Genomic DNA, 23,004 nt, shown 5'->3' on the forward strand with positions numbered 1-23,004 from the left:
GGACACTTCAATGAATTTTAAGAGTTATGTAAAAGGTAAAATTTCTCAGAAGACTTTTTTTTTAGTGTATATTGGGACCAAGTAATTCAGCTCTTTTTATCTTAAGGAGATAACTACGAAGATGCACTAAACTTTGAGGACACTCACGACTTTATCCTCAAGCCAGGTGTTAATAAATTCTAGCAGGAAACAGAGTGAGCTGGGCTAGCTGAAGATTAGGGTGTCAGACTGTCCTGAGTGTGCGTCTGCTCTGCCTCAGGCTCCCACATCCTCACTTACTTTCTGGGGTTGGGGTTGTTCCAGAGATTAAACAGGCACAGTAAAGGGGTAGGGGGTGGGGGTCATATTACACAATGCTTAGGGGAGGGAGCTTGTAGTTATTCAATTCAGCTGCACTGTAGAACACTATACAGCCAGTTACAAAGAAAGATGCAGAAAATTATTTTAAAACAAGACCTGAAGTGAAGCAGTATGTGCAATATGCTTTGGGGATTGTTTTCAGTTTTGTTTCTTCAGGTTTTCAGCCTACTAGATGAAAGTAAGAGGAAAACTGATCAACACAAAATGTTGATTATCAGAGCAGTACAAATGTTGCTGTTTTTTATTTTCTTTTATTAGCATCCAGAGTTTCTAAATGTTCTAAGTTGAAAATAAATTACACATGTAACATAAACAGCTACTTTAAATAAATCAAACACAAAATAGGGTATCAACTGTACCAGATTATGCTCTTCCTCTTTCTGCAGTTCCTAGCTTAGACATTCTCAATAGTACACTAACCTGATAGTGTTTAATTATGTAATTTCATTTTATTGAGACATTTATTGAGTATCTATCAATGAAGGTACTATGAGTAGACTGTGATTCTGCCTGTGCCTGGGCACTGTTCCAAACCAGCCTTTCATCAATGTGATTTCTCATCTCTGTTAACTAAAGAATAATGACTAATTCAGCAATCAGTGGCAAAATTAATTGGCATCCCTTCAATAATTCTTGGAGTACAATATGACCAAAAGAAGACATTTTACACGTAAAATAAACTTTTCTGATGACAAAATAGAAGGTCCAGTCAATAAAGTGTGGTAAGTCCTGTTTACTGCGCACCTATACTGTGACAGGCCTACTAAGAGCAGGCAGTATTTCTGGCAAATGTGAGAGGTGAAGCTGGGGCCAGCCACACACTGTGGCCACTCCCCTATATGCTGTAGAGAAACTGAAAGCCTCTACAAAGGCTTAAGGGAGTCTTTGTAGATCTTACATCTGCTGTTTCCAAAATATCATAACTATATTTAAGAACCACTTTTTTTTTTTTAATTTTCCACTCAAAGAGTACATGAGTGGAAAAGACATAGGAGGGAGACTCACTCGTGTAAGTAATAGATACATATAACAAAAGAGAAGAAACAGGCCAGGGAGAGGGAACTAGTTCTGCATGAATATTTCATCAACAAGGAAACATCTCAAAATTGCACCGAAGAAACCATTAAGAACTTTTACATAACAGTAAAAATGACACTTTTTCTAACATCTCCTCGACAGGAAGAACAGCGTGGGTACAAAAGAAAAGACTTCCTTTGCAGTCTCTTTTCTTTCACTTTTTTTTTTTAGAGGTAAACGTCATTGGGCTTATACAAAGTACACCAGCACTGCCTCAAGGTGGTCAGGACTTTGGGTTTAAATTATCATAGAGAGGCAGACTAGTCCCAATGCATGGCTTGGATACAAAAGTCAGTTAACATCCACAGGTGACTTCGGGACTGGACAGGTCACAATATCATCTGAGACCTGAGAGTATCATCTAAAACCATCTGACATTCACACATTTTCCCACTGCAAAGGAAACAAAATACATTTCTGACCTGGAAGGAACTAAAAGATGGACTAGAATTAAGATCATGACATTGACATCATAAATCTACCTCCCATATCAGGCTAAAATTGTTAAGAAATATACAGAACACCACTAAGTCAAACGAATGGAAGTTTATCTGAGATAAATCACAAGTTTCCTGCATATCAATTCAATAGCTCTTCTAATATTCACCCACTAAAAAGACCATTCAAAACAAGATGAGGCGTAGAATTCACAGCCTGGGGGTTGGCACATCCTCTCAAGGAATCAAAACTAGCACCAGACTAAGTGCTCATAATTACTCCCATGTAGTAGGTAAATTACAGGCCCAAAAAATAAAAAGCAAACATTCATGTCACATAAGTCACAGAATCAGAATTAAGCTCGGAAACCAGCCTGTGTAACCTTACTATGTATCTGCTTCCTTCACTTGAAAAGAACTAAAGGAGGAGGCACATACAAAGAGGAAAGGACACGCCAGGCACTTCACAGGCACACTGAATGAGTTCCCTCACTATCTGGAATACATATAAGAGAGGTGATTAAAAGTTACAAATTGATTTTTACATGTGACCTACTGAACCACTCTCAATACTGAAAACAAGTTAACTCTTGCCTGGTAAAAGTCCAGCACTAGTTCCCAATACTGACTGCAAATCACAATTAACCTAGAGAACATGTTAAAATACATAATCCTGGATATGTGTTAAAATGCATAAAACTTACACCTAAAAGATTCATTTAAAAAAAACCATAACCCTTTTTGTATTTTTCTAGTGAACCAATGATCAAATGGAACACTGGAGACGTTATGTTCTTAACAAGCTCCAGGATAGTTTTCAACATTTGAGAATTAGTATAACAATCTTTCCCCATGAAAAATGGTTTCCTTATAGAAGTCTTAGTATCTATCATTATATGTAAGAATTTACAAACGTATTAAATATATGCTTAAAATGTAAAGCACAGTTCTACCTAAATGTCAGCAATTATTCAATTGAGATTGACAAAAGTATTTTGTTCCAAAATTTGAAAAGCGGAAATGTTTAATCCTTGGATTCCTATTTTTAACAATATATTGTAACTGGAGAAAGTGTCATAAATACATAACTAAAAAAGTTAGACTTGACGTGCTTTATCTTTCCTCCCGGAGGCAATCTACCCACTGCCCTCCCTCACTCTTCCCTCATTTTCATAGTCTCATGGACAGAAGCCCAGCCACCTCAATGGTGTTCACTGAAAAATCTCTTTTCCTCTAAGATGACAAAAGGGCTATGCTTTGAACAGCCACATCTACCAAAAGGAGGAGGAGGAGGGCAAACAGAGCCTGTTCCAACCACTGCTGTTCAGCAGGAACAGTGGGCGGTCAGATAGAAATGGCTGAGGCTTGGAGAAAAGGCTGTAAATAGAGAATCAGGGGTTGTTCAGCACACTCTTGCAAGGACAGTGACAGCATGAGTGAGGAAGCGCTCAGGAACACTGATAAACATCAAAAGGCAAGCAAAGAAAGAAGACCTGCAACTAAAGAATAGTCAGAGACAGGAAGAGAACAAAGCAAGAGAATAATGGTGTCCCAGATGCAAAGAAAGGAGAGAGAACTTCTGGTAGGAATAATGAAATATGTCAAATGCTGTGTTACAGGCAGCACTACAGAATAAAGAGCACATTGCCCCAAGACATCGGGGTTCAAAGTAGACCTCTGCCCTAAGCAAGGTAACCCTGATGTCACTAACACTGTCATGTACAAAATGAGGGGTGTGGACAGAGTAATCCCTGGGCCCCCTCCAGTTCTACAGAGATAACTTTCAATTACCATTTGTAAGATCAAGAGCTGGTGAATGTTTAACAGTCTGCTTCAAGAAGAAATTAAATATACCCCACTGGTTTAATACCATTAATTTTTGAAAATTAAACCGATGAAAATAAATTAATAGCAACATTCATAAGCCTAGGTGGTGTCATATGCTATTATATTCCAGTTCTTTAATTGGCAGTAGGAGTCAGTTTTGAACAGGAACAAGAATTTTCCCAGTCCCACATTAGCCCATATTTTGTTACTTCATGTCAAGTTTCAAAAAGATCTATTTCTATAGTTATATACTACCCCAAACATTACATTATTAAGACTCTAAGAGAGAGACATAACAGAACATGATATAATGTCTTGCAGATGCTCATTGGTAACAACAGCCAATACCTGCTAGACCCATCTGGTAGCCTAGCCAGTGGGCTCCAAATGCTGACTGAAGGAAAGACAAAGGAACAAACACTTTGTCAAAGGGGTGTGCAAAACCTGCTGAGGAAGTTGTCAAGCCCAAAGCAGTTTGGAAATTAAGAGGGGGTCAGAAAATGAGTGGCCGTGAAAATAAACAGAGAATGAAAACTCTGTTCTCTTCAATGTATATAAAACGTCCTCACATTTAAAGTAAGTGTCCATATTTTTCCAAAATCTTCATATAAACAGAATTACCAGGACGCATTCTCTAAGATCTGAGTTATTCCACAGTAACTCAAGGGGGGCTCAAGTTCCCCTCGGTGACAACAGCCATCACTTCGTAGGAATCTCTTCAATTACAAGGTCAAATTTTGTTCCATTATGCAGCACACTGACAATGCCTCTTCAGAGACATGATCTGTTAATGTATGATTTATTGTAATTAAGCAACACAGTTTAATGTCATCAAGAGGCTTTAATTAGAGAAGGCTGCCGTGTCTTCACGCTGTCAGATCAATTCCTGTTTGCACATCCGTCCAGACTTACACATGCTCTGAGAACACCTCTGCTTGTACGGAGCAAGCCTTCCTTCAGGGCTATGGACTTCCACATTGTAAAACGTCGTATCATAAAGCTTTGTTTTGTGTGTTTGCCCATATCAATAACCTCAGACTTCAACAACAAGAACAACAAAAACCCTGCTCCTCTCTTCTCCAGAATGTTCCGCATAATAACTGATTCCTTTGGTACTTGTTGGAACTCTGTTACCACCTCGGTGGTATGTTTCCCTTAAGTCAGGATTCCCTGTCATTTGTATGTTATGGACCAACTCTAAATCTCATTTCTGTTAACACATAACTCAACTTCCATTTCCTTTCTCTTTCACCTACACATTCCTAACAAATGTGGATGCTAAATTACCTCTAGTCTGCTAACACCAAAACTCATTCAGATGGATTTGAGAAAAAAGAGCGTCCAACATATCCCTATTTCTTTGACAATAGGGGAAAAAATTACTTGCAAATCATATATCAATGTAAGGGACCTGTATCCAGAATATATAAAGAATTCTCACAACTTAACCATAAAAAGACAAACAACCCAACCTAGAAATGGGCAAAGGATTTGAACAGACAGTATAAAAGATATATAAGTCATCATATAACCAATCAATTAAACACCTAGGTATATACTCAAGAAAATTGAAAACCTACGTCCAGGCAAAATCTTACACAAAAACAAATGTTCACGGCAGCGTTATGTACAATAGCTAATAAAAGAAAACAACTAAATGTCCATCAACTGATGAATAAATAAAATAAAACATATTTATACAACGGAATATTATGGAGAATAAAAATGAATGAATTCTGGAAAACCGATAGTAGCAATGGTTGCACAACACTGTGAATGTAGTCAGTGCCACTGTATTCCTAAAAATGGTTAAATGTCTAAGTTTTGTTATATTTTATCACAATTTTAAAAAAATAACAGGAGGGAGGGAATAAGGAATGAAGTAGATTCATGGTACAACATGGATGAACCTTGAAAACATTATGATAGGTGAAACAAGCCAGACACAAAAGGCTACATATTGTGTGACTCCAGTTACATGAAATGTCCAGAATAGACAAATCCATAGCAAAAGAAAGGACATCAGTGATTGCCAAATCCTGGTGAGGAGGCAGCAAATGAGAAGTGACTGCTAATGAGTATAGGGTTTCCTTTAAGGGTGGTGAAAATATTCTGAAATAAGACAGCGGTGATGGTTGTATAACTGCGAATATACTAAAAACCACTAAATTATATCTTTCAAGGCGTGAATTTTATGGTATATGATTACATCTCAAAAAAGCTGTTATTTTTTTAAATGTGTGTGTGTGTAAAAAGACAAGAAGGTTACGTATTGAAAACTATTTCCCCAAATTAGATTTGTTTTTCAGGGAAACCCACACAAAGGACTGTTGCATTTCCCAACTCTGCGGGATCTAAACAAGCGAAACCCTCAAGCCCAGCCACAATGTGAAAGGCCTATCAGACGGGCAGAAAACCAAGGGGACCGATGGTACCTACCTAACAGGAATCTACCAAGGCAGCAAGCCAAAACCTCCTCCTAAACACCACAGTCCCTTCTCCTAGAGCTTAGTACAGGGTTCTGTCACTATAACAAATATTCCTTTAGAAGTATGGGGATGTTACGGGTTAATTTTTGCTCCTTCCACATAAGAAGTATGGGGATGTCATGGGTTAAATTTTGTTCCTTCCACATAAGATCTGCCTGTTCAATGAAATGAAAACAGAATAAATATTTGGCTTGAACTTGAGTTTTTTTATTGTTAACACTATTACACAATGTGTTTTAATTCATTAATAAGAGAACTGTGTGACAAGTTTGAGCTGCAATTACTTTTCAGATATCTTAAAAATTAAACTCATGAGGCAAATTGCTATTTTAACTAAAATAACCATTTGAACCTCTCCTGTAAAATATCAATAAATTAGTTTCACATGAATATTCTCATCATTCTTTGGAGGCATTTTTTCCTAGCCCACTTTAATTCTCTTACCTTCTTCCTCTTTCTATAGTCTGATGTATGGCTGCCTAAGTTAGAGCTACTAGATTTTAGTTTTAAAGTACTTCTTTTTACCAGCCTTTCAAATTTTTCAGTCACTGGCTCCTATGCCAGTACATACAGTTATAATGCTTTATCTTAGGAGGTATGCTCCCAAATCTAGGGTATTTCATAAAATCTTCATAAACTCTTGCTCAAATGGAGAGCTCTAGGTATGTTGGGGGATGGGGGGACACTTTTTCTGCTTTGCTTTCCCAGTATTAGCCTACACATTTGTTTTGCTTTATAAATGGGGAGTGGGGAGGATAATGTGTTTCAGAACTACTATTGATTTCACAAGACAATGAATATGTAAGTTTCATTACCTATAATAAATATGTAAGTGAATATGTAAGCACTCATCAGACTATCTCAAGAAACAATTACTTAATTACAATACCTAATATTTCACAGAACTTGAATAAAGTCACCTGCTAAAACCCTGACAAGCTTTGAAGTATGTGGTCCTCCCAAGCAGGAAAGTGGAGAATTGAGGGAAGATTAAAAAAACAGAAAGAAAGAAAGAAAAAACACTTTAAGACATCTTTTGATGATTACCACTTTCCTGGTATTAAACAATACTTCTTTGCAATGCATTACATCTTTTGGCTGATTCACCAAGAGAAGTTCCTGACTACGCAATTTCCATTATTCATGCTGTGGAGTGTGGAGTGTTTAAAATGTGTTTTGAATACTTTCTTATTTTACCAATTTTTTAAAATACCCACTGTTTCTTTAATAACACCATACACTAATCTAAGATTTGTAAAACTGAGCTATTTATATTCATATTTTTGTTGGAAGAAAAATGTACTTAATTAATATTATTGGAGATTTAAATAAAGAAAAAGAAGAAAAACCCACACACTGACACCACATTTCCTCTGGTAATTTTTCGTGACCACTGTGTTGTATCAAGCGTTGGCCACACAAGTGGATCAACTTAACCATTCCAGTGCTGGTGCAGGATGTGGACACGGTGGTATTAATGAGAACGCGAGCTTATAGTGTAACCTCACCAGACCAAATAACCTCCTGGCCACACAAGTAGAAAATAATTAAAACAAGGACGATTCCAATTTAGCTTTGTAACCAGATGGTGAATGAAAAAGCAGACAAAGACTCATTTTGTGAATAACCTGGGGAACAGCTCCTACAGTTTCTTTTTAAAGTTACAGTCTCACTCGTGAAATAAAAAAAAAAGAGGGGGGGTGGTGGCGGGAGCAGGGGAAAGGGAGATACAAAGGTTCTCACCAGAATTCACTTCCAGAGCAAACACATGTCATTTTCCCTAGGTCTTGACCAAAGAAATCACAACTTATTCCTTAAATGAATGTCAGGTTTAATTACAGCAAACCCAAAAACGCAATAAAAATTAAATGAGGGCAAGATGCTGCTAAACACCTATTTCACTGATCATTGCTGAGCTGTACATAAACAATTATACGAGGTAAAATGTTCAAATCACTAGAACTATGAAACAACACAAACCACCACCACTATTCTACAAAGATATTAAAAAGAGAGAGAAAAAGAAAAACAAACAAACAAACAAACTTGCAATTTAGCACAGGATGTTTGTTATTTTCTTCCCCCAAGAAGGATAAAAGTATTTCATGAGTGGACAAAAGAAGACAACATCATAAAACAAAACACAGAAATTCTGCAAACACTGCATAAGTCTGACCTCAGTCTTAAAATGGGAAGACAGTATCCAAATGGCTGCCTGGCCTTTACCAGCTAGACAAGAGTTTGAGTGGTTTAACCTTATATTAAAGATGGATGCTCTTGTTCATGAAAGGGAGACTAATCTGTGCAGCCTCAAATGGAGATGGGAACAGCAAGAGAGACCATCAGACTGTCCAGTATGTTCTGCGCGCACGCGCGCACACACACACCCTGTTTATAGCAAGCCTGCCACGAGTGAAGAGGCAGAATTACAGGGAGTTCATTTCAGCACATCACCACAATCATGTTAAAACTTCTGTTAGATCCCAGCAGGTTATCAAACTCTTCCTATGCACCCTACTGGGAGGTGCTTTGGCAGCAGCTGACTTCCCCAGACCCATCCCTCTGACCCGCTATCCCAGTCTCCTCCCCTCCCCTCTCCACCCCTAGCAGGATTCATCAAACCAGAAGAGGAGATGTGCAAGCCACAGTCCCAGGGGATGTGAAGATGATAATGAAAGAGGGAACTGCAAGGCTAAGGGGATACCAAAATAATGCAACATATTAAACGGACATTTGTTTCTGCCTCATTAAATTCAAGCACCAATACAGAGACTGTTTCTCTGGGGTTCCTAAATTCTATTTCCGACCTAGCTTTCTCCCTTGAGCCAATGTTCACATACTCATCTGGTCCCAAGGGAAAGATGAGAACTCAGCAAAAAGCCCATTTTGAGGGTTTTCCATTTGGAGGCCTAGCTGTCACTTCTCTGGCTTTCACTGCTGGCCACTTGTGCACCAGCTGCTTGAACAAGGGTGGGCCTTCAGTCCACCCTCACAAGACTAGGGCCTCCTAAGCTATAGATCTAGTGGATAGCCCTTTACAACACTGTACACCGGATGCATCATCTTTCGGCAGCAAAAGCCCGCATGCCACAGAACACATGCTGCAGTGTTGTAAATAAAGTCATTATGGGGAAAGGAGTTTCTTGGCCCTTCAAATCTCTTGCTTTGAGGTCACACTGTGACTGTATACTGTGTGTATGTTCTGAAGTTTAGAGTAAGACATTCCAGTCCTGGCCTTAGCACTGACTAGATAATGTTACATTGGACAACTTCAATGAACATTTTTGAACATCAAATCCCTCTTCTGTAAAAGAGGAGTAAGCAGTCAGTAAATTTTAGCTAATGTTCTAATCACTGTATATGTATAATCGTTTCATCCTTCCAATGATGCTAAATAATAAGTTTTACTATTAAACTCAATTTACAGCATTTCTTCAAGTAACTTGCCCAATTCCTACAGAAAGAAGGTAGCAGGGCAGAAGAAACAGCTACCTGAAAGCAGCTGGATGTGAAGCACATCTCACAGAGTGCCTGGTACAGAGTAGTAGATGTTCAATAAATAGTAGCTACGAAGGTATGATCACTGAAGAGCCTTGAGGAGTTTGAAGATTCTGATGCAAGTTCTGTGAGCAACCTGAACTTCACACAGGGGCCTCTGTGGGCATGGTTTTTGCTTCTCTGAGGGCCCATGTCATGCTAAAAAGCCCTCCCTGGGGCATTTCAGGAGGCTGACCCTTGCACCTCGCTTCCAGGTATTTTCCCTTCATGAACTCTTATTCCAGGTAATTCTTTCATTAGGTTAACACCATGCTGGGCCTGTGGTAAACATTCACCAATAATCCGCTAACAGAATGGATCAAAGGGAACCACGTAGGGCAGCACAAGAAGGGAAAGACAACTCTGAAAACAAATTAGATCCTGTGTGATTTATGTTTGTAACAGAAATATCAACAAGTTAACATAAAAATGACATAAACATAGAGAATGAATCTAACGGAGAGTGGGGGGGAGGAGCTTCGCAAAGAAAATGAGCCATTGAATCATGAAGGATGAGAATGTGAAAATAAAAGTGTAGAGACTTCATTTACACCCTGTTCTTCTGCAGTCTCATTCTCCTGATTTTTGTAAAACCTGCCCTAGAACCAAAATTCTACGATCCCACGGAGGCTTGTTTATATAAGATGCTTCCACTGGCTTCATGAGGGCTTGATCCTCTCCTCTCACTCCTAGGCCTCTTTTTCCTCCCCCGGCGAGTTCCCGAGCACCCCAGAAGCACTGCAGGTCATGGAAGGGGTGGCCGTCTCACTCCCATTTATATCTACCTAAGATCTCATGTCAGAACTCACCCTCAGGCATCATTAAATGTGCATTTCTGAGGCAATTATGATTTCACATTCCCACATTCTCAATCACGCTGTATACCCATGTTCAAAGTCACTCACAGAATCAAGGAGTTAAGGATCTTGCAGAAGTTTCCAGATATCAACTGAACACTACACACAGATTGGCACTCCTGAAAAAGTGCAGGTGAGGGACTGAAATACAAAAATGTGCACGCAATGGAGTAGAGGCTATGATATGAAAATAACCAAGGATGATCTACCTTCAAAGCAAAACCCTGTCAACAGTGTTTCATATATGTCCCCAATACTGCTGCATATCAGCCCACACACCTGCACAGTCCAAGTTGTGCCCCTTAGGACAAATGAATGACCTCCTTTCTTCCGTAAATTACAAATTGCAGGGGCAGGGATAGGGCTGTTAGATTAGTAAAAAGCATGGCTTTAATCAACCAATCTCAAAGTATGGACCTTATTTTAAATCAACCTTTAAAAAAAATAAGACAGTAGGAGAAATCTGAACTCTAACTAGTTTTTGATATTTAAAACATACGCTATTGCTATCATATTTTCTTTAAATAGAAAACTCATCTTTTAAAGAATAACAAAAATTACTAAATAATAACTGCATTAAATATGATGTTTGAAATTTGTTCTACTACAATCTAAGGAGAGGAAGTAGAGGTATAAATGAAATGAAATTGACCATGAATTGGATACTGGAGCTGGGAGATGGGTGTGTTGGTAGTATATTATCTTCACTACTTCTGCATATGTTTGCAATTCCCTACAAGTAAGTAGAGCAACAATTCTCAAACTGTTTGATCTAAAGGTCTCTTTGAACATTGAAAAATTATTGAGGACCCAAGAGAGCTGGTGTTTAATGATATATATAGATAGATAGATAGATAGACACACACACACACACACACACACACACACATATTCACAATACTAAAAACTAAGAAAATTTTAATATAGTAATTCGTTTAGAAAATAACAAAAACAGTACATGTTAACATAGTAAGGTTCTTATGAAAATTATATTTTCCAAAATAAAATGTAGCTAAAAGTGTAACCATGTTTTCTACTTTTGCAAATTTAATGTCTGGCTTAAAAGAAGTCAGCTGGATTCTCATAACTGAATTCAATCTATTATACTATCACTCGTCATGGAGTGTATGGAAAACCCCACTACACACCGCGGAGAAAATGAGAGTAAAAAGGAAAACGATGTATTGGTATTACTATGATAATACTTTTTACCCTGCAAACTCCCATAAAAGAGACTCTGAGAAACAAAGCGATCCCTGAGTGAAAATCATCGAGACCGAGAGGAATAATATGTAGGATATGGCAAAATTTCCCTAACATCTGACCCGGTAAGGAACCTCTCTCTCTAGTCCTCTTTGTTATGAAGCGAAATGAGGCACATTATTTAAGTGCCCAGAGTTGGCGAAAAGAACATGTATCCCCCTTCCCTAAACGCCCTCCCACACACAGCACTACTATATGGACCACCATGTGGTAGTGACTGGTATAAAGTGCCTTTTACCATTCACATGTAGAAATCCAAGACGAGCTGTGAATATCCGAGAGGCACTCTTTTCTACAGTGTTGATCCCTAATAGGAAATCAATATACTGGGTCTCTCCTGACAAGCATTTTTCTTTGAAATGAAATAGAAAAATAAAATTGGGCAGATCAGAGTATGTCAACGATACTAAGGCTAAGTTTTAATGAAATTTGTTTCGTGTGTGTGTGTGTGTGTGTGTGTGTGTACAAACACTGGGTCTCAATTCAAAAATTCTTGGTGGAGATCAAAATCAAAGCTTAAAGAAACACTGTGCTTGGGTAAAAGGCATAGATTCTAAATGTCTTTGTAAAGAAAAACAGCATGTAAAAAAGCATCAAGTGAAGGTGTGGAGCTTGCTGATTAAATAGGAAAGAACCTAACTTTTCAGGAGACAAAACAGTGTACAGGTGCAAGGACAGAGTCTTAGAGGCCAGAATCTAGAGGAGTAAGTGAACTCTGCAACTTCTGCTTAAAACATCCAGCCTCAAAACATCTATTGACAACAGAGACACAAGCAGACACAATTTGTGAGAATGTTCAATGACAGAAAATGGAAGCCTGATATTGATAGTAAATTGTTTTTTGTTTTTTTCAAAGTACAATACCTACAAACCATAGACTACAGCAACCATAGAAAAACTAAGTCAAGCTATACATAGGCACAAAAGATATCTATGATAGACAAGCCCCTTTCCTTACAAGCTTTCAAGTTAAGAATTTTTGAAGTGAAAATATAGGCACCCCTCCAAACAGCACCAGACTATCAGCAATGGCCCCCCATATGGGGGCTACCTGCAGTAGGCCCTTAGGTGCTTATATCATACATAACCTTTTGGAACTTAACCAAACAGACCAGAGGCCATCTGTAAATTAAGTGAAAAAAAGCAAGTTTCAAAATTCTGGTATGGTTCTCATTTTCACAGAAAGAAAATAAAATTATACACACATACAAATTCAGAGAAAAAACTTTGAAAGGATTTCCTCTAGAGAGACGAGACAAAGGGGAGAATTTATTATTTTATTCCCTTCCGTGCTGTTGAAATTCTTTGTCAACGGGCATGGATTACTTTTAGAGCTTAAAATCGAAAATAAAAGGGCATTCATTTTTTTAAAATCGCCTTGACCCATACTTTGCACCAAACAAAAATTTAACTCCAAAAGGGGTCACTGTCTAAATGTAAAAATAATTATTAAACTCCTGTAGGAAACATAGGAGATAATCCTGTGATCTTTGGCTATACAAAGATTTCTTACACCACAAAAAGGATGAATGATAAAAATAAAATGAGCTTCATCCAAATAAAAATGGTTCTGTTCTACAAAAGACAATGTTAGGAATTGTTATAGCCTAAGTTGTAACCACTCTCTCCTTCAAAATGCAATTGGCCTAAGCCCGCAGTTCCTCAGAATGTGACATTAAGTGGAAACAGGGTATTTAAAGAGGTGGTTACTACAGCCATGCCATCCTGAACGTGCCCGATCTTGTCTGATCTCGGAAGCTAAGCAGAGTTGGGCTTGGTTAATATTTGGATGGGAGACCACCTAGAAATACCGGGTGCAGTAGGCGTTAAAAAAAAAAAAAAAAAAAAAGGTGGTTAGTGTAAAATGAGTTCATTAGGGTGTGGCCGACAACAATATGACTGCTGTCCTTACAAGAGGAGGAAATCTGGACATGTACAAAGGAAAGAGGATGTGATATGCAGGGAGATGACCAAAGCCAAGGAGGCAGGCCTCAGAAGAAACTAAAACAGAATTCAGATTTCTGGCCTCCAGAACTGTGAGAAAATAAATTGCTATTATTTAAGCCACCCAGTCTGTGGTACTTTGTTACAGCAACCCTAAGCAAACTGATACAGGAAATAAAGAACATGTGTGCAAAACATGTCTCTAATAATAGACTGGTATCCACAATACATACATTAAAAAAAAAAAAAAACTCTAGATAATAACAACCCAATTCAAAAAAAGGCAAATAAATGTATGAAAAGAAGCGTGACAATATTATTGTCACTAGGGATATACGAATTAAATACATACCGATTAAAATGGCTAGAAATAAAAAGCTGACCTACCAAATACAGAAAGGAACCCTTCAAGAGAAAACTGAACCCTCATACATGACTTGTAGAATGCAAGAATACAGTCACTCAGGAAAAGATTGGCATTTTCTTATTAAGTTAAATGTACACTAACTAGCAAAAAGTGTCTAGCAATGAATGCCATTAAACTTGCAAAAACCTATTTACAGCTCTATTAATAACTGCCAAAAACTGGAAACAACCAAACGTCCATGAACTGATGAACAGAAAGAGAAACAGCAGCACATCGTACAACAGAATACCACTTAGCAACAATAAAAAGGAATGAACCTCTAATATGAACATGGATGAATCTCAAATACATTAAGAAACTATACTCAAAAAGCTAAATACTTTAAGATTCCATTTAAAACATTCTAGAAAAGTCATAGAAAATCTAGGAAAGAGATCAGTGGTTGTCGAAAGGGTTAACAACAAAGGAGTTTTACGTTTGACTGTAATGGGTTATATGACTGTATGCATTTATCAAACTTTATAGAACTGTACACCTAAAACAGGTGACTTTTACTGCATGCTAACTATCCTTCAGTATAAGTCCACTTTATACTCAGGGCATAATGCCACAGACGTGCCCCAAGATCCTTGCACACAATAGAACAGTGTTGTCCAACTCTGTGAATATAACACGAGACACAAATAATTTTAAATTATGAAACAAACTGTTAAACCAGGTGAGATTTTGATAACATGTTTTATTTAACTCAAATATATCCAAAATATTATCATTTAAACATGTGAACAATATAAAACAAGTTATTTAGCTTTATTCTCCATATTACTGAGTCGTGGAGATTCAGTGTACATTTCACATTATTATTCAGACGAGGCACACTTCACAAGCTCACATGTGGCCCGTGGCTCCCTTCACATTTGAAGTAACTTCGAGCACTAATGTGCAGGACAAAGCATGATCTCAAAAAAGCGGCACAAATGAGGGAAAGGCAAAGTATTTGATGGAAAGTCTTCCCCTGGATTTGCTCTTCAGGGGTAGGAGAGTCACCCACAGATCTATAAAAGCTATTGAGTCAGCTGAGAAGATGAGAATTCCTTAGTGCTGTACGCGCCCAAGTTCAGCTAAGGTGAGTCACTAGAATACACACACGAACACCCCAGAGCTCATCATTCCTCTGATAAGAAAGGAAAAGCAAAGAACGAGAGATAGCTACTCCGCCACAATTCATATATGCTTAGTGGATGCAGAAAGCAACCCAGGAGAAATGTATTTGGAAAACCAGGATGCAAGCAAAAGCCCACCACCCACACAGATCTAAGAGGTTCCTTACCACAGCCCTGGGGAGCAGAACAGAAAAAACCCAAAATGATTGTTGGAAAACCTATAACCACTATGCAGTGCGGAAAAATAACCTTCTGTCCTGGTACTTGCTTACTTACCATTGAAGTGAACTGCATCTCTAGAATGAGCCTGCCACTACGACCACATGGCACACAGTCCAATCTCAAATGAACCAGATAATTCAGAACAGTTTGAAATTTTTCTCTTTGGTTTAAGAGTATGCTGTTCTGTTTATATTATGGTTATGTCTGGTATTCTGGAATTCAGAGGGGGAAGAAAGTTGTATTTTGTCTGAAGACGTAATCTGGAAGTAGCCAGGGAATCATCTTTCCTTCTCTATCCTAAAGTCATCCCCCTGCCACAACCCCCAATATTACAGATACTTCATACAAAGAATCATCAAGTTATTTTTTTTTAATTATTATTATTATTATTTTTTTTTATAAATGACGAAGAGAAAGTAATTCTAGTTGAGCCAGTGGCTTAATGCAGATGCTGGCTGAAAATATGGGCCTGGATTTGGGTTTAGACATATCCTAGAAATCATTCTTAAGTTCCAAAAAACTTAAAATATATACCAGGCACTATTCTAAGCATTTCTCATGGGATTCAAACTCACTTAATCCTTACAAGGTAGGTGCCATTATTTAGTATCTCCAATTCTGCAGAAAGGGAAAGGATTGAAAAAGTGAAGAATGTTATTCAAAAAGCACACAGCCAGGCATTTGTCCAGATCTTCTTAGACACAGGGCAAAATACACTGGGTGGTTAAACATTTTGTAGGCTTTTGCAAATCAATACTGAATTAGTCTAGAGAGTAGCTCTTATCTTTGAGCATCCTCTTCTTTAAGCAGGTATAGGATCAGACCACAGGGGCCCGCACACCTTCCCCTTGTTCTTATTGTCCCTTGAAAACTAGAGTCCAACAAGTGGTCATATTATTGTATATACTTCTTGGTAAGTCTGAAATTACATTTACATGTTTTTCATTGTACCAATCAGAAGAACTATGAAGATTTCCCACCTTCTTATCAATCCATATACACCAATTTTAATAGCTAAGAACCTTTCCTTCTATAAAATTAGAGTGCTATTCCAACTCACCCTTTACTATTAACTTCTCACATCTTCAAGGAAAGTATCTGCTTAGCTGATGACCCAAAGAAGAGTGCAGCAATTAGTTTATAAATACAAGGAGTAGTCATATAAAATGCTGAAGAAAATGTATTTTCTGCTGACAAGTTATGAAATAGATAAGTCCCCTCTCCTTGAGGTAAAATATGGCATGCCCTTATCACAGGCACAAATCTTATATAATTGGTACATTCAAAAACTAAACTCGAATTTTTTAAGAGATCTAGGAATTTTCTTCTCAAAAGTATTTTGTAAGTTTCTGGAATTTTTAATCTACTCACAGCATGCAACCAGTCCCAAAATATACCTGTACAATAAGTATTTGAATGAATGTTATTCACTATGATATACTGTCGCCCCTCTCCAAATTAACATACTACAATTTTATAAAATTCTGCAAACAAGATGGGCAAATGCATCAATAATACCAGTTATTCTAAACTGCAGATCATATTTCATATGCAGAGTAAAAAAACAAACAATATCATATTCATGTGTGCCACTGGCTAAAATTATAAATTGTTCTTTACTGGTTTTATTTTCATATGTAATATATATAAGTTAGAGGCCATATGATTAATTCCACAAATGAAATATAGTAATTATTTCCTATATCATCCATTCTGAATAACATCTAATCTAGCAGCTCAAGATTCCTGATTAGATAAGGAAAAAACATTTTATGTCATTAGCTATACAATTTCATTTTGTTTAGGAACTGCATTGTAATGAATACCAGATGAGTTTAAAGTACAGTAGGTTTCAAAACAACCTCCAAATCACATTTATATAGCCTTTTGGTAATGAACAGTCAACATTTCACCTACTTCAACCCACTGACACGACAGACACCCCAAGATACCAATCTACTTTAAATTAGTATATGAGTACAATCACTGAGTTACTTAAAAGTATATTTTTTCCATTTTCACCAAAACATTCTCTGAGCAGCCTAATAAATTCAAGGCTTTCCTCTCTCCTTCTAAAACAGTCATGGTAGAAGCAGAAGAGTTAACCTAACTTGGATTGCTGGTTCATAACGAAGATTTTACCTGCATCTTAATTAAATATTAGTCACTGGAATTGTGGGGGAAATTAAAACACCAATGCGTTTTCCATTCTCTTCACAAGCCTCCCCAACCACAGTCAAGTTTCTTCCAGTCAGCTTTTGTCTGCTGATACACACAAAATCAGAAACCACCAGTGAATCATGCTAAAAACTGGGTGACAACAAAGGTTTAACTTTTTTTTTTGAAACATACTAAAAAACAAACTGTGACAATAGATGAAGCTGGTGAGGTCAAATTAACCAAGTTCTAATATTATAGCTGTGTCTGTTTGAAATTACAGTACCAACTTGTATTTACCTAGATACACTCCCTAACTAGGGTGTGACTGAAATATCTCATAGCTTAGCTCCAGTTCAAAATAAGGGAAGAGTCACAGGGCTGAACTTCTCTGAAATCAAAAGGTAAATGATACAGTGGAGCAAGAAGCTTGATTATTGCATCAAATTTACATCATTTGCCATCACTAATTAGGTGGTTTTTCCCCCATAGAAAGTTAAAGGGCCATACTCAAACTTTTCCTGCTATTCTCTCAAGTCACACATCCCATTTTCCAGTTTGGTTTTCGAAACCAAAGGCAGGGAGGTCCATCTCACTCACATACATAATGGCCAGTGCAGAACCATGTAGAGGAAAAGGTTACACATGATACAATGACTGTCAGAGCCATCCTTGTAACTATGTTTAAGGCAGCAGCCCCTCATTGGTCCCAGATTTCCAAACAAGGAAACATCTGTGTTTGTGTCTCGTGAATCTCTTTGATGATTTATAACATTCCATATAGATGACATATATACAGCATATGTGCGTCTCCCTCCTCCAATAAAGTGAATAAGCCATGAAGCCAGTCATCGTGTCTCTGAAATCACCGAAGACCTGATTTCTTTTTCCCCCTTCTTAGCTCAGAAAACTGATTGGAAGTGAATGTCTAGGCTGCTTCCTTATGCCCTTTTAATAAAGCCAACCACAGCAAAGAAAACAGAAATTAGTGGCAAGTACAGAGCTTTCTGCCACCGGGATTCACAGAAGCGTTTGGACAAGCCATTAGGGTTGTCTGGCTCCAGCTCTCTTCTCAATAACCACCATCCTTCTCTGGCCCACCCCACACCACCCTCTAAGATCAAAGGCAGCACTTACTGTTTATAACATCCTGAGCAATCCGGGAATCCAAAGAGGTTCTTGTTACCTTTCCCATCCCTCGTTGTCTCCGCTCCAGAAAACATTTTCTAATGAGGCAGGCTGGCCCTGGCACAGTCATACCAGTGAATCAGGCCTGCCCCAGATGACACTCCTCTGGGATGCCTTAAAGAGGGGTGGGGGAGTTGCCTCTGGTAAACGTCAGGACAAGCTCTTCAAGGGGCGTGTGGATCCCAGCCTCTTTTTCCCAGCAACTGTGCAGCTAGAGTGCTGCAAATCAAGTTTCTCTCCTTATAGACAGGTGGTAACAACAAAATCTAGAAACTCACAAAAGTTCTTGCTGGATATGTAAAAGTCCCAGGTATCCTACCACAAAATTCTGCATATTTTCCTGCAGACATCAGCATGCCTCTTCTCGAAGACTATGCCAACTGTGGTGAGTACAACCCCAACAGGAACAGCAGTGCCAGGGCACAACTCCAGTTAACCTTGATTTCTCCACTCACCTTTTAAACCAAAAATGCTGGCTATATAATCCATTTGTCACTCAGGCTGGCCCTGGACTTCAGCTTTTACTTTGCAAACGAAAAGGCAGAGCAAGAGCTGTTTCTGTAATCCTTATTCTCACCACCATCATGTTCACTTTGGGGGGTGTACTCAATGCCCAGGAATATCACCAAATTTCAGTGCCAGAGAAAACTGACTTGCCTCTGCCTCCCCCCGTGCTTTCTCACCTCATCTGCCCTACGAGCAGTAAACATGGCAGGAGATGGGAGGCCTAAAACCACACATTTTGTGGGAGCAGGACTGGTATTGAAAATAAACCTCTGACAAGGACCATCTCACCTCCCTACTCTTGGGGCCTCAGCCAGCTCTGCAGACCCTAGCTTGGTGTAGTGTTCTGAAGGAGATAAATGTCCCCCAACCCAAGGGCACACCTACCCTGGGGATGAAGGGGAAAGGGTATTTGCCTAGAGCAAATACCCAGGCAGCCATGGCATTTCCTCAGATTTGAAACTCAATAAGAGAAACTAATTCAAACTAAAACCCAAAAAATACATTCCAAGCCGACACCTCAGGGACTCAGAGGGCATGTTCTGGTTGGGATTCTGGGCCCACTGGTTACACAAAAAAAGCAATCGGGTTGGTACCTTTGGAAAAATATCTTTACTAATCTTGTAAGCAATGCAAAATTTAATTTCAAGAAGCAAAAACACCACCAGGTTTACTAAGTAAAAGGTAAAAATTTTCCTAGGGAGTTTTGGGGGAAATTACTCAGTGCAATGTTTGCTGAATAGCTCAGATTTCAAACAAAAGTCTGTATTTACCTGCAAATCCATGCATCACCTTTAAATGACTCCCAAAGTTACACCAAACCATAATCACCTCAGTAGAGACTTGCATTTGCAAGTGAAAGAGGAAAAAAAAAACTGATATGTTAATGTTTTTATGTTTTACAGATAGATTATTTCTGAACTGGTTCTAAGAGCTGTTTCTTCCCCTTTCTCTAGGGGGTTTCACAGGGGGATGGGAACAAATTATTTCTGACTAAAAAATTCGATTACTAAATTGATAGAATCAAGTTAAATGCTATAATAACATAGCATTTCTGATTATAAATAGCTGGCAGGAGAAGGAAATATAAAATCACTACCACTAATACTTAAGAGGATCTACAGGGACTCATGCTAGACCTGACATACAATCATTTAAACCCCACAACAATCTTAAGTCAAAGGCTCTACTATTATCTCCGTTTTACACATGAGGAAACTTAAGCACTGACAGGCTAAGTGACTTGTGCAAGGTCATTCGACTAAAGGCAAACCTGAGATTCGAACCCAGAGTGTCTGGCTCAAGCCATCTCTTAACCAAATTACACTGCTTCAAAGGTCTCTTAAAGATTGAACAATAGCTGTGCTCTTTAAAGAGACTGATGACTTTCTAAAAGTGATGATGGACAGATGGATGGACTGATGGGAGAGAGGGAAGGACAGACTTTACAGTGAGGGGAATTCTTCATTCTCTGCAGTCTCCAACTAGGAGATTCACTGATTTCAAGTAATAGCAATTATCCTATTGTGACCTATGGATTCACTCCAAATTCACTCAGAGTGCTAGTCTGAAAGAAAGGCTCCACAACACAGCTCACTCTCATCAGTATTCTCTCTCTCTTTCTCTGTCAGCTTGCCCACGGACACGGCAAAGTCTAAAATACGTGGTGCTTCTCTGTTAGCACTGGTAACTATCTCCTATTATGTGAAAAGAGGAAATAAAGATGGCTCTCCTTTTTTCTGTGATATCACTACTGTTACTGGCAAAAATAGTCCAAAATGTCTTCACTTTTAAGTAGTACAAAGCCTAAGAAGTTCTACCATCCTCAGCAACAAACCTCAAAATTATGAAAGAAGAAATCTTTATAATAAAACATTCCTAACTAGTGACCTCTGCTGAACAACAGAATCTGTATTTCATATATCTTTTCGAGTAAGCAGCTCCCTTTTAAGAATCGAAACTTGTATAGGCCCCCACCTCAGTCATACCTGTACTATTAGTTGAGAAACTATTTAACAATTAACATGTATAGAATGGAACTGAAAAAAAAAAGCAAGACCCCTATAAATGAGCTATGTTCTAATCCTGGCTCCAGCATGTCCTCAAGTCACTGGGGAATCAATCTGAAGACAGAAAGGTGATTAATTTAAAAAGTATCATTTTCTTCTTTCATAGATCTAGGAAACACACAAAAAAATCATATTTCAAAAACCAGTAATAGCAGGTACAGAATATATCTGACAGCACACTGGGCCCATCTGGCACACACCACAAGACTTGCTTCATTACAGCAATTTCTCAATTCTGGTTACAGTATTAAACTGGAAATTCAAACCGAATTAGACATGAAGAAAGAACTGGGCACAAACTCATTTCTCCAGTAACTCAAGACTACCACCATTAATGGGGACCTGCAGCCTAGAAGTAACGTGAAGCAGCTGAGGACGCTCCGCTTGTTTGGCCATATCCCAAACTAATTATTAGGTTTTCCAGTTGCACTCTATAGACACATTGCAGCTCCTAAATAAACGAGTGGTATGGGTCAAAACACTAGATATCACTCTTCACTCCAGGGTTTACTGACTCACTATGCTTCCCATGCTAAAGATCAGAGTTATGCTTGAAACCGAAATTCTTCACGATGAGGCACCAAGTCACACGGTCATTCTTATGACCCTGTCATAGGACAAATGATATCTCTGGGGAAAAGTGAGGCATGAACTTTGCTAAGTCTCCCATAATGGAGTCCATTAAATACCATTCCAAGGGACCAATGCTCTGGTTCAGAACATGTGTAGTCCTACAGACTGTCCACTAGCTAGCGGCTTAAAGAAAGAAGAGATGTTCATTATTAAAAATCCATCTAAACTCTTCTGACAGAATGGATGTATGTGATAATTTTTGGACAAGCATGCCAGTCTTTCTTCTGTTTCTTGTGAAAGGCCTTTATAGTGGCAGCCAGGACCAAACAAACCAGGCCAGGGATGTACATTTTTTTGTTTTACCAAAATGGTCTAGAAACCAAAAGGGGAAACGTCATGAATAATAATTCATGAATTTTTACTGCCAATTCACCTCACAGTCCCCAAACTTTTACTTCTGACAGCTGTGTTCCATGGATTCCCCTTGCCATTTTTGTAAATTCAAGTTTCCTTTTTCCTGCCTCTCCAAGGGGCCTCAACTGTATTCCTAGGGGGCCATCACCCTCAACACACAAGCACCAAACTATGAGTTAAATCTAACGTGTGATTTTTACTTAGCACTCAATATCATTTATTGAATAAAAGCCCTGCCAGAAGTCAAAATATGAACTATAGTGAATGTCAAGTACTGTTTACTCATTTACCCCTTCAACGAATATGAACTACCAACTGTCAGGCACTGTTTCAGGTGCTCAAGGAAAATCTGTGAGCCACAACAAAAAAAATCTGCTTTCATGGAGTTTACATCCCAGTGGAGAAACTCAAAACAAGTATAACAAATAAGGTGTTTGGAGTAGTTAGTGGTGAATGCTAGAAATAAAGTACAATGTGATAGAATAACACAGGAGAGCAACATGGGTGGGAGAAACCTAACGCTAGCCATGCAGGGAGCCACAGCAACCCTAAGGGA

The 23,004-nt window shown here is 38.4% G+C and overlaps 1 protein-coding gene and 1 pseudogene across 1 annotated transcript in view; one reads left to right on the forward strand and one right to left on the reverse strand.

Annotated features, from left to right (window-relative positions):
* The window catches only part of JARID2 (jumonji and AT-rich interaction domain containing 2), a 239,547-nt gene that overhangs the window by 162,729 nt on the left and 53,814 nt on the right, over nucleotides 1–23,004 (reverse strand).
* LOC120599100 (uncharacterized) lies at nucleotides 13,555–13,673 on the forward strand (annotated as a pseudogene).

This window comes from Pteropus medius, unplaced genomic scaffold, assembly GCF_902729225.1.
Source record: "Pteropus medius unplaced genomic scaffold, Ma_sr-lr_union100, whole genome shotgun sequence".
NCBI lineage: Eukaryota > Metazoa > Chordata > Mammalia > Chiroptera > Pteropodidae > Pteropus > Pteropus medius.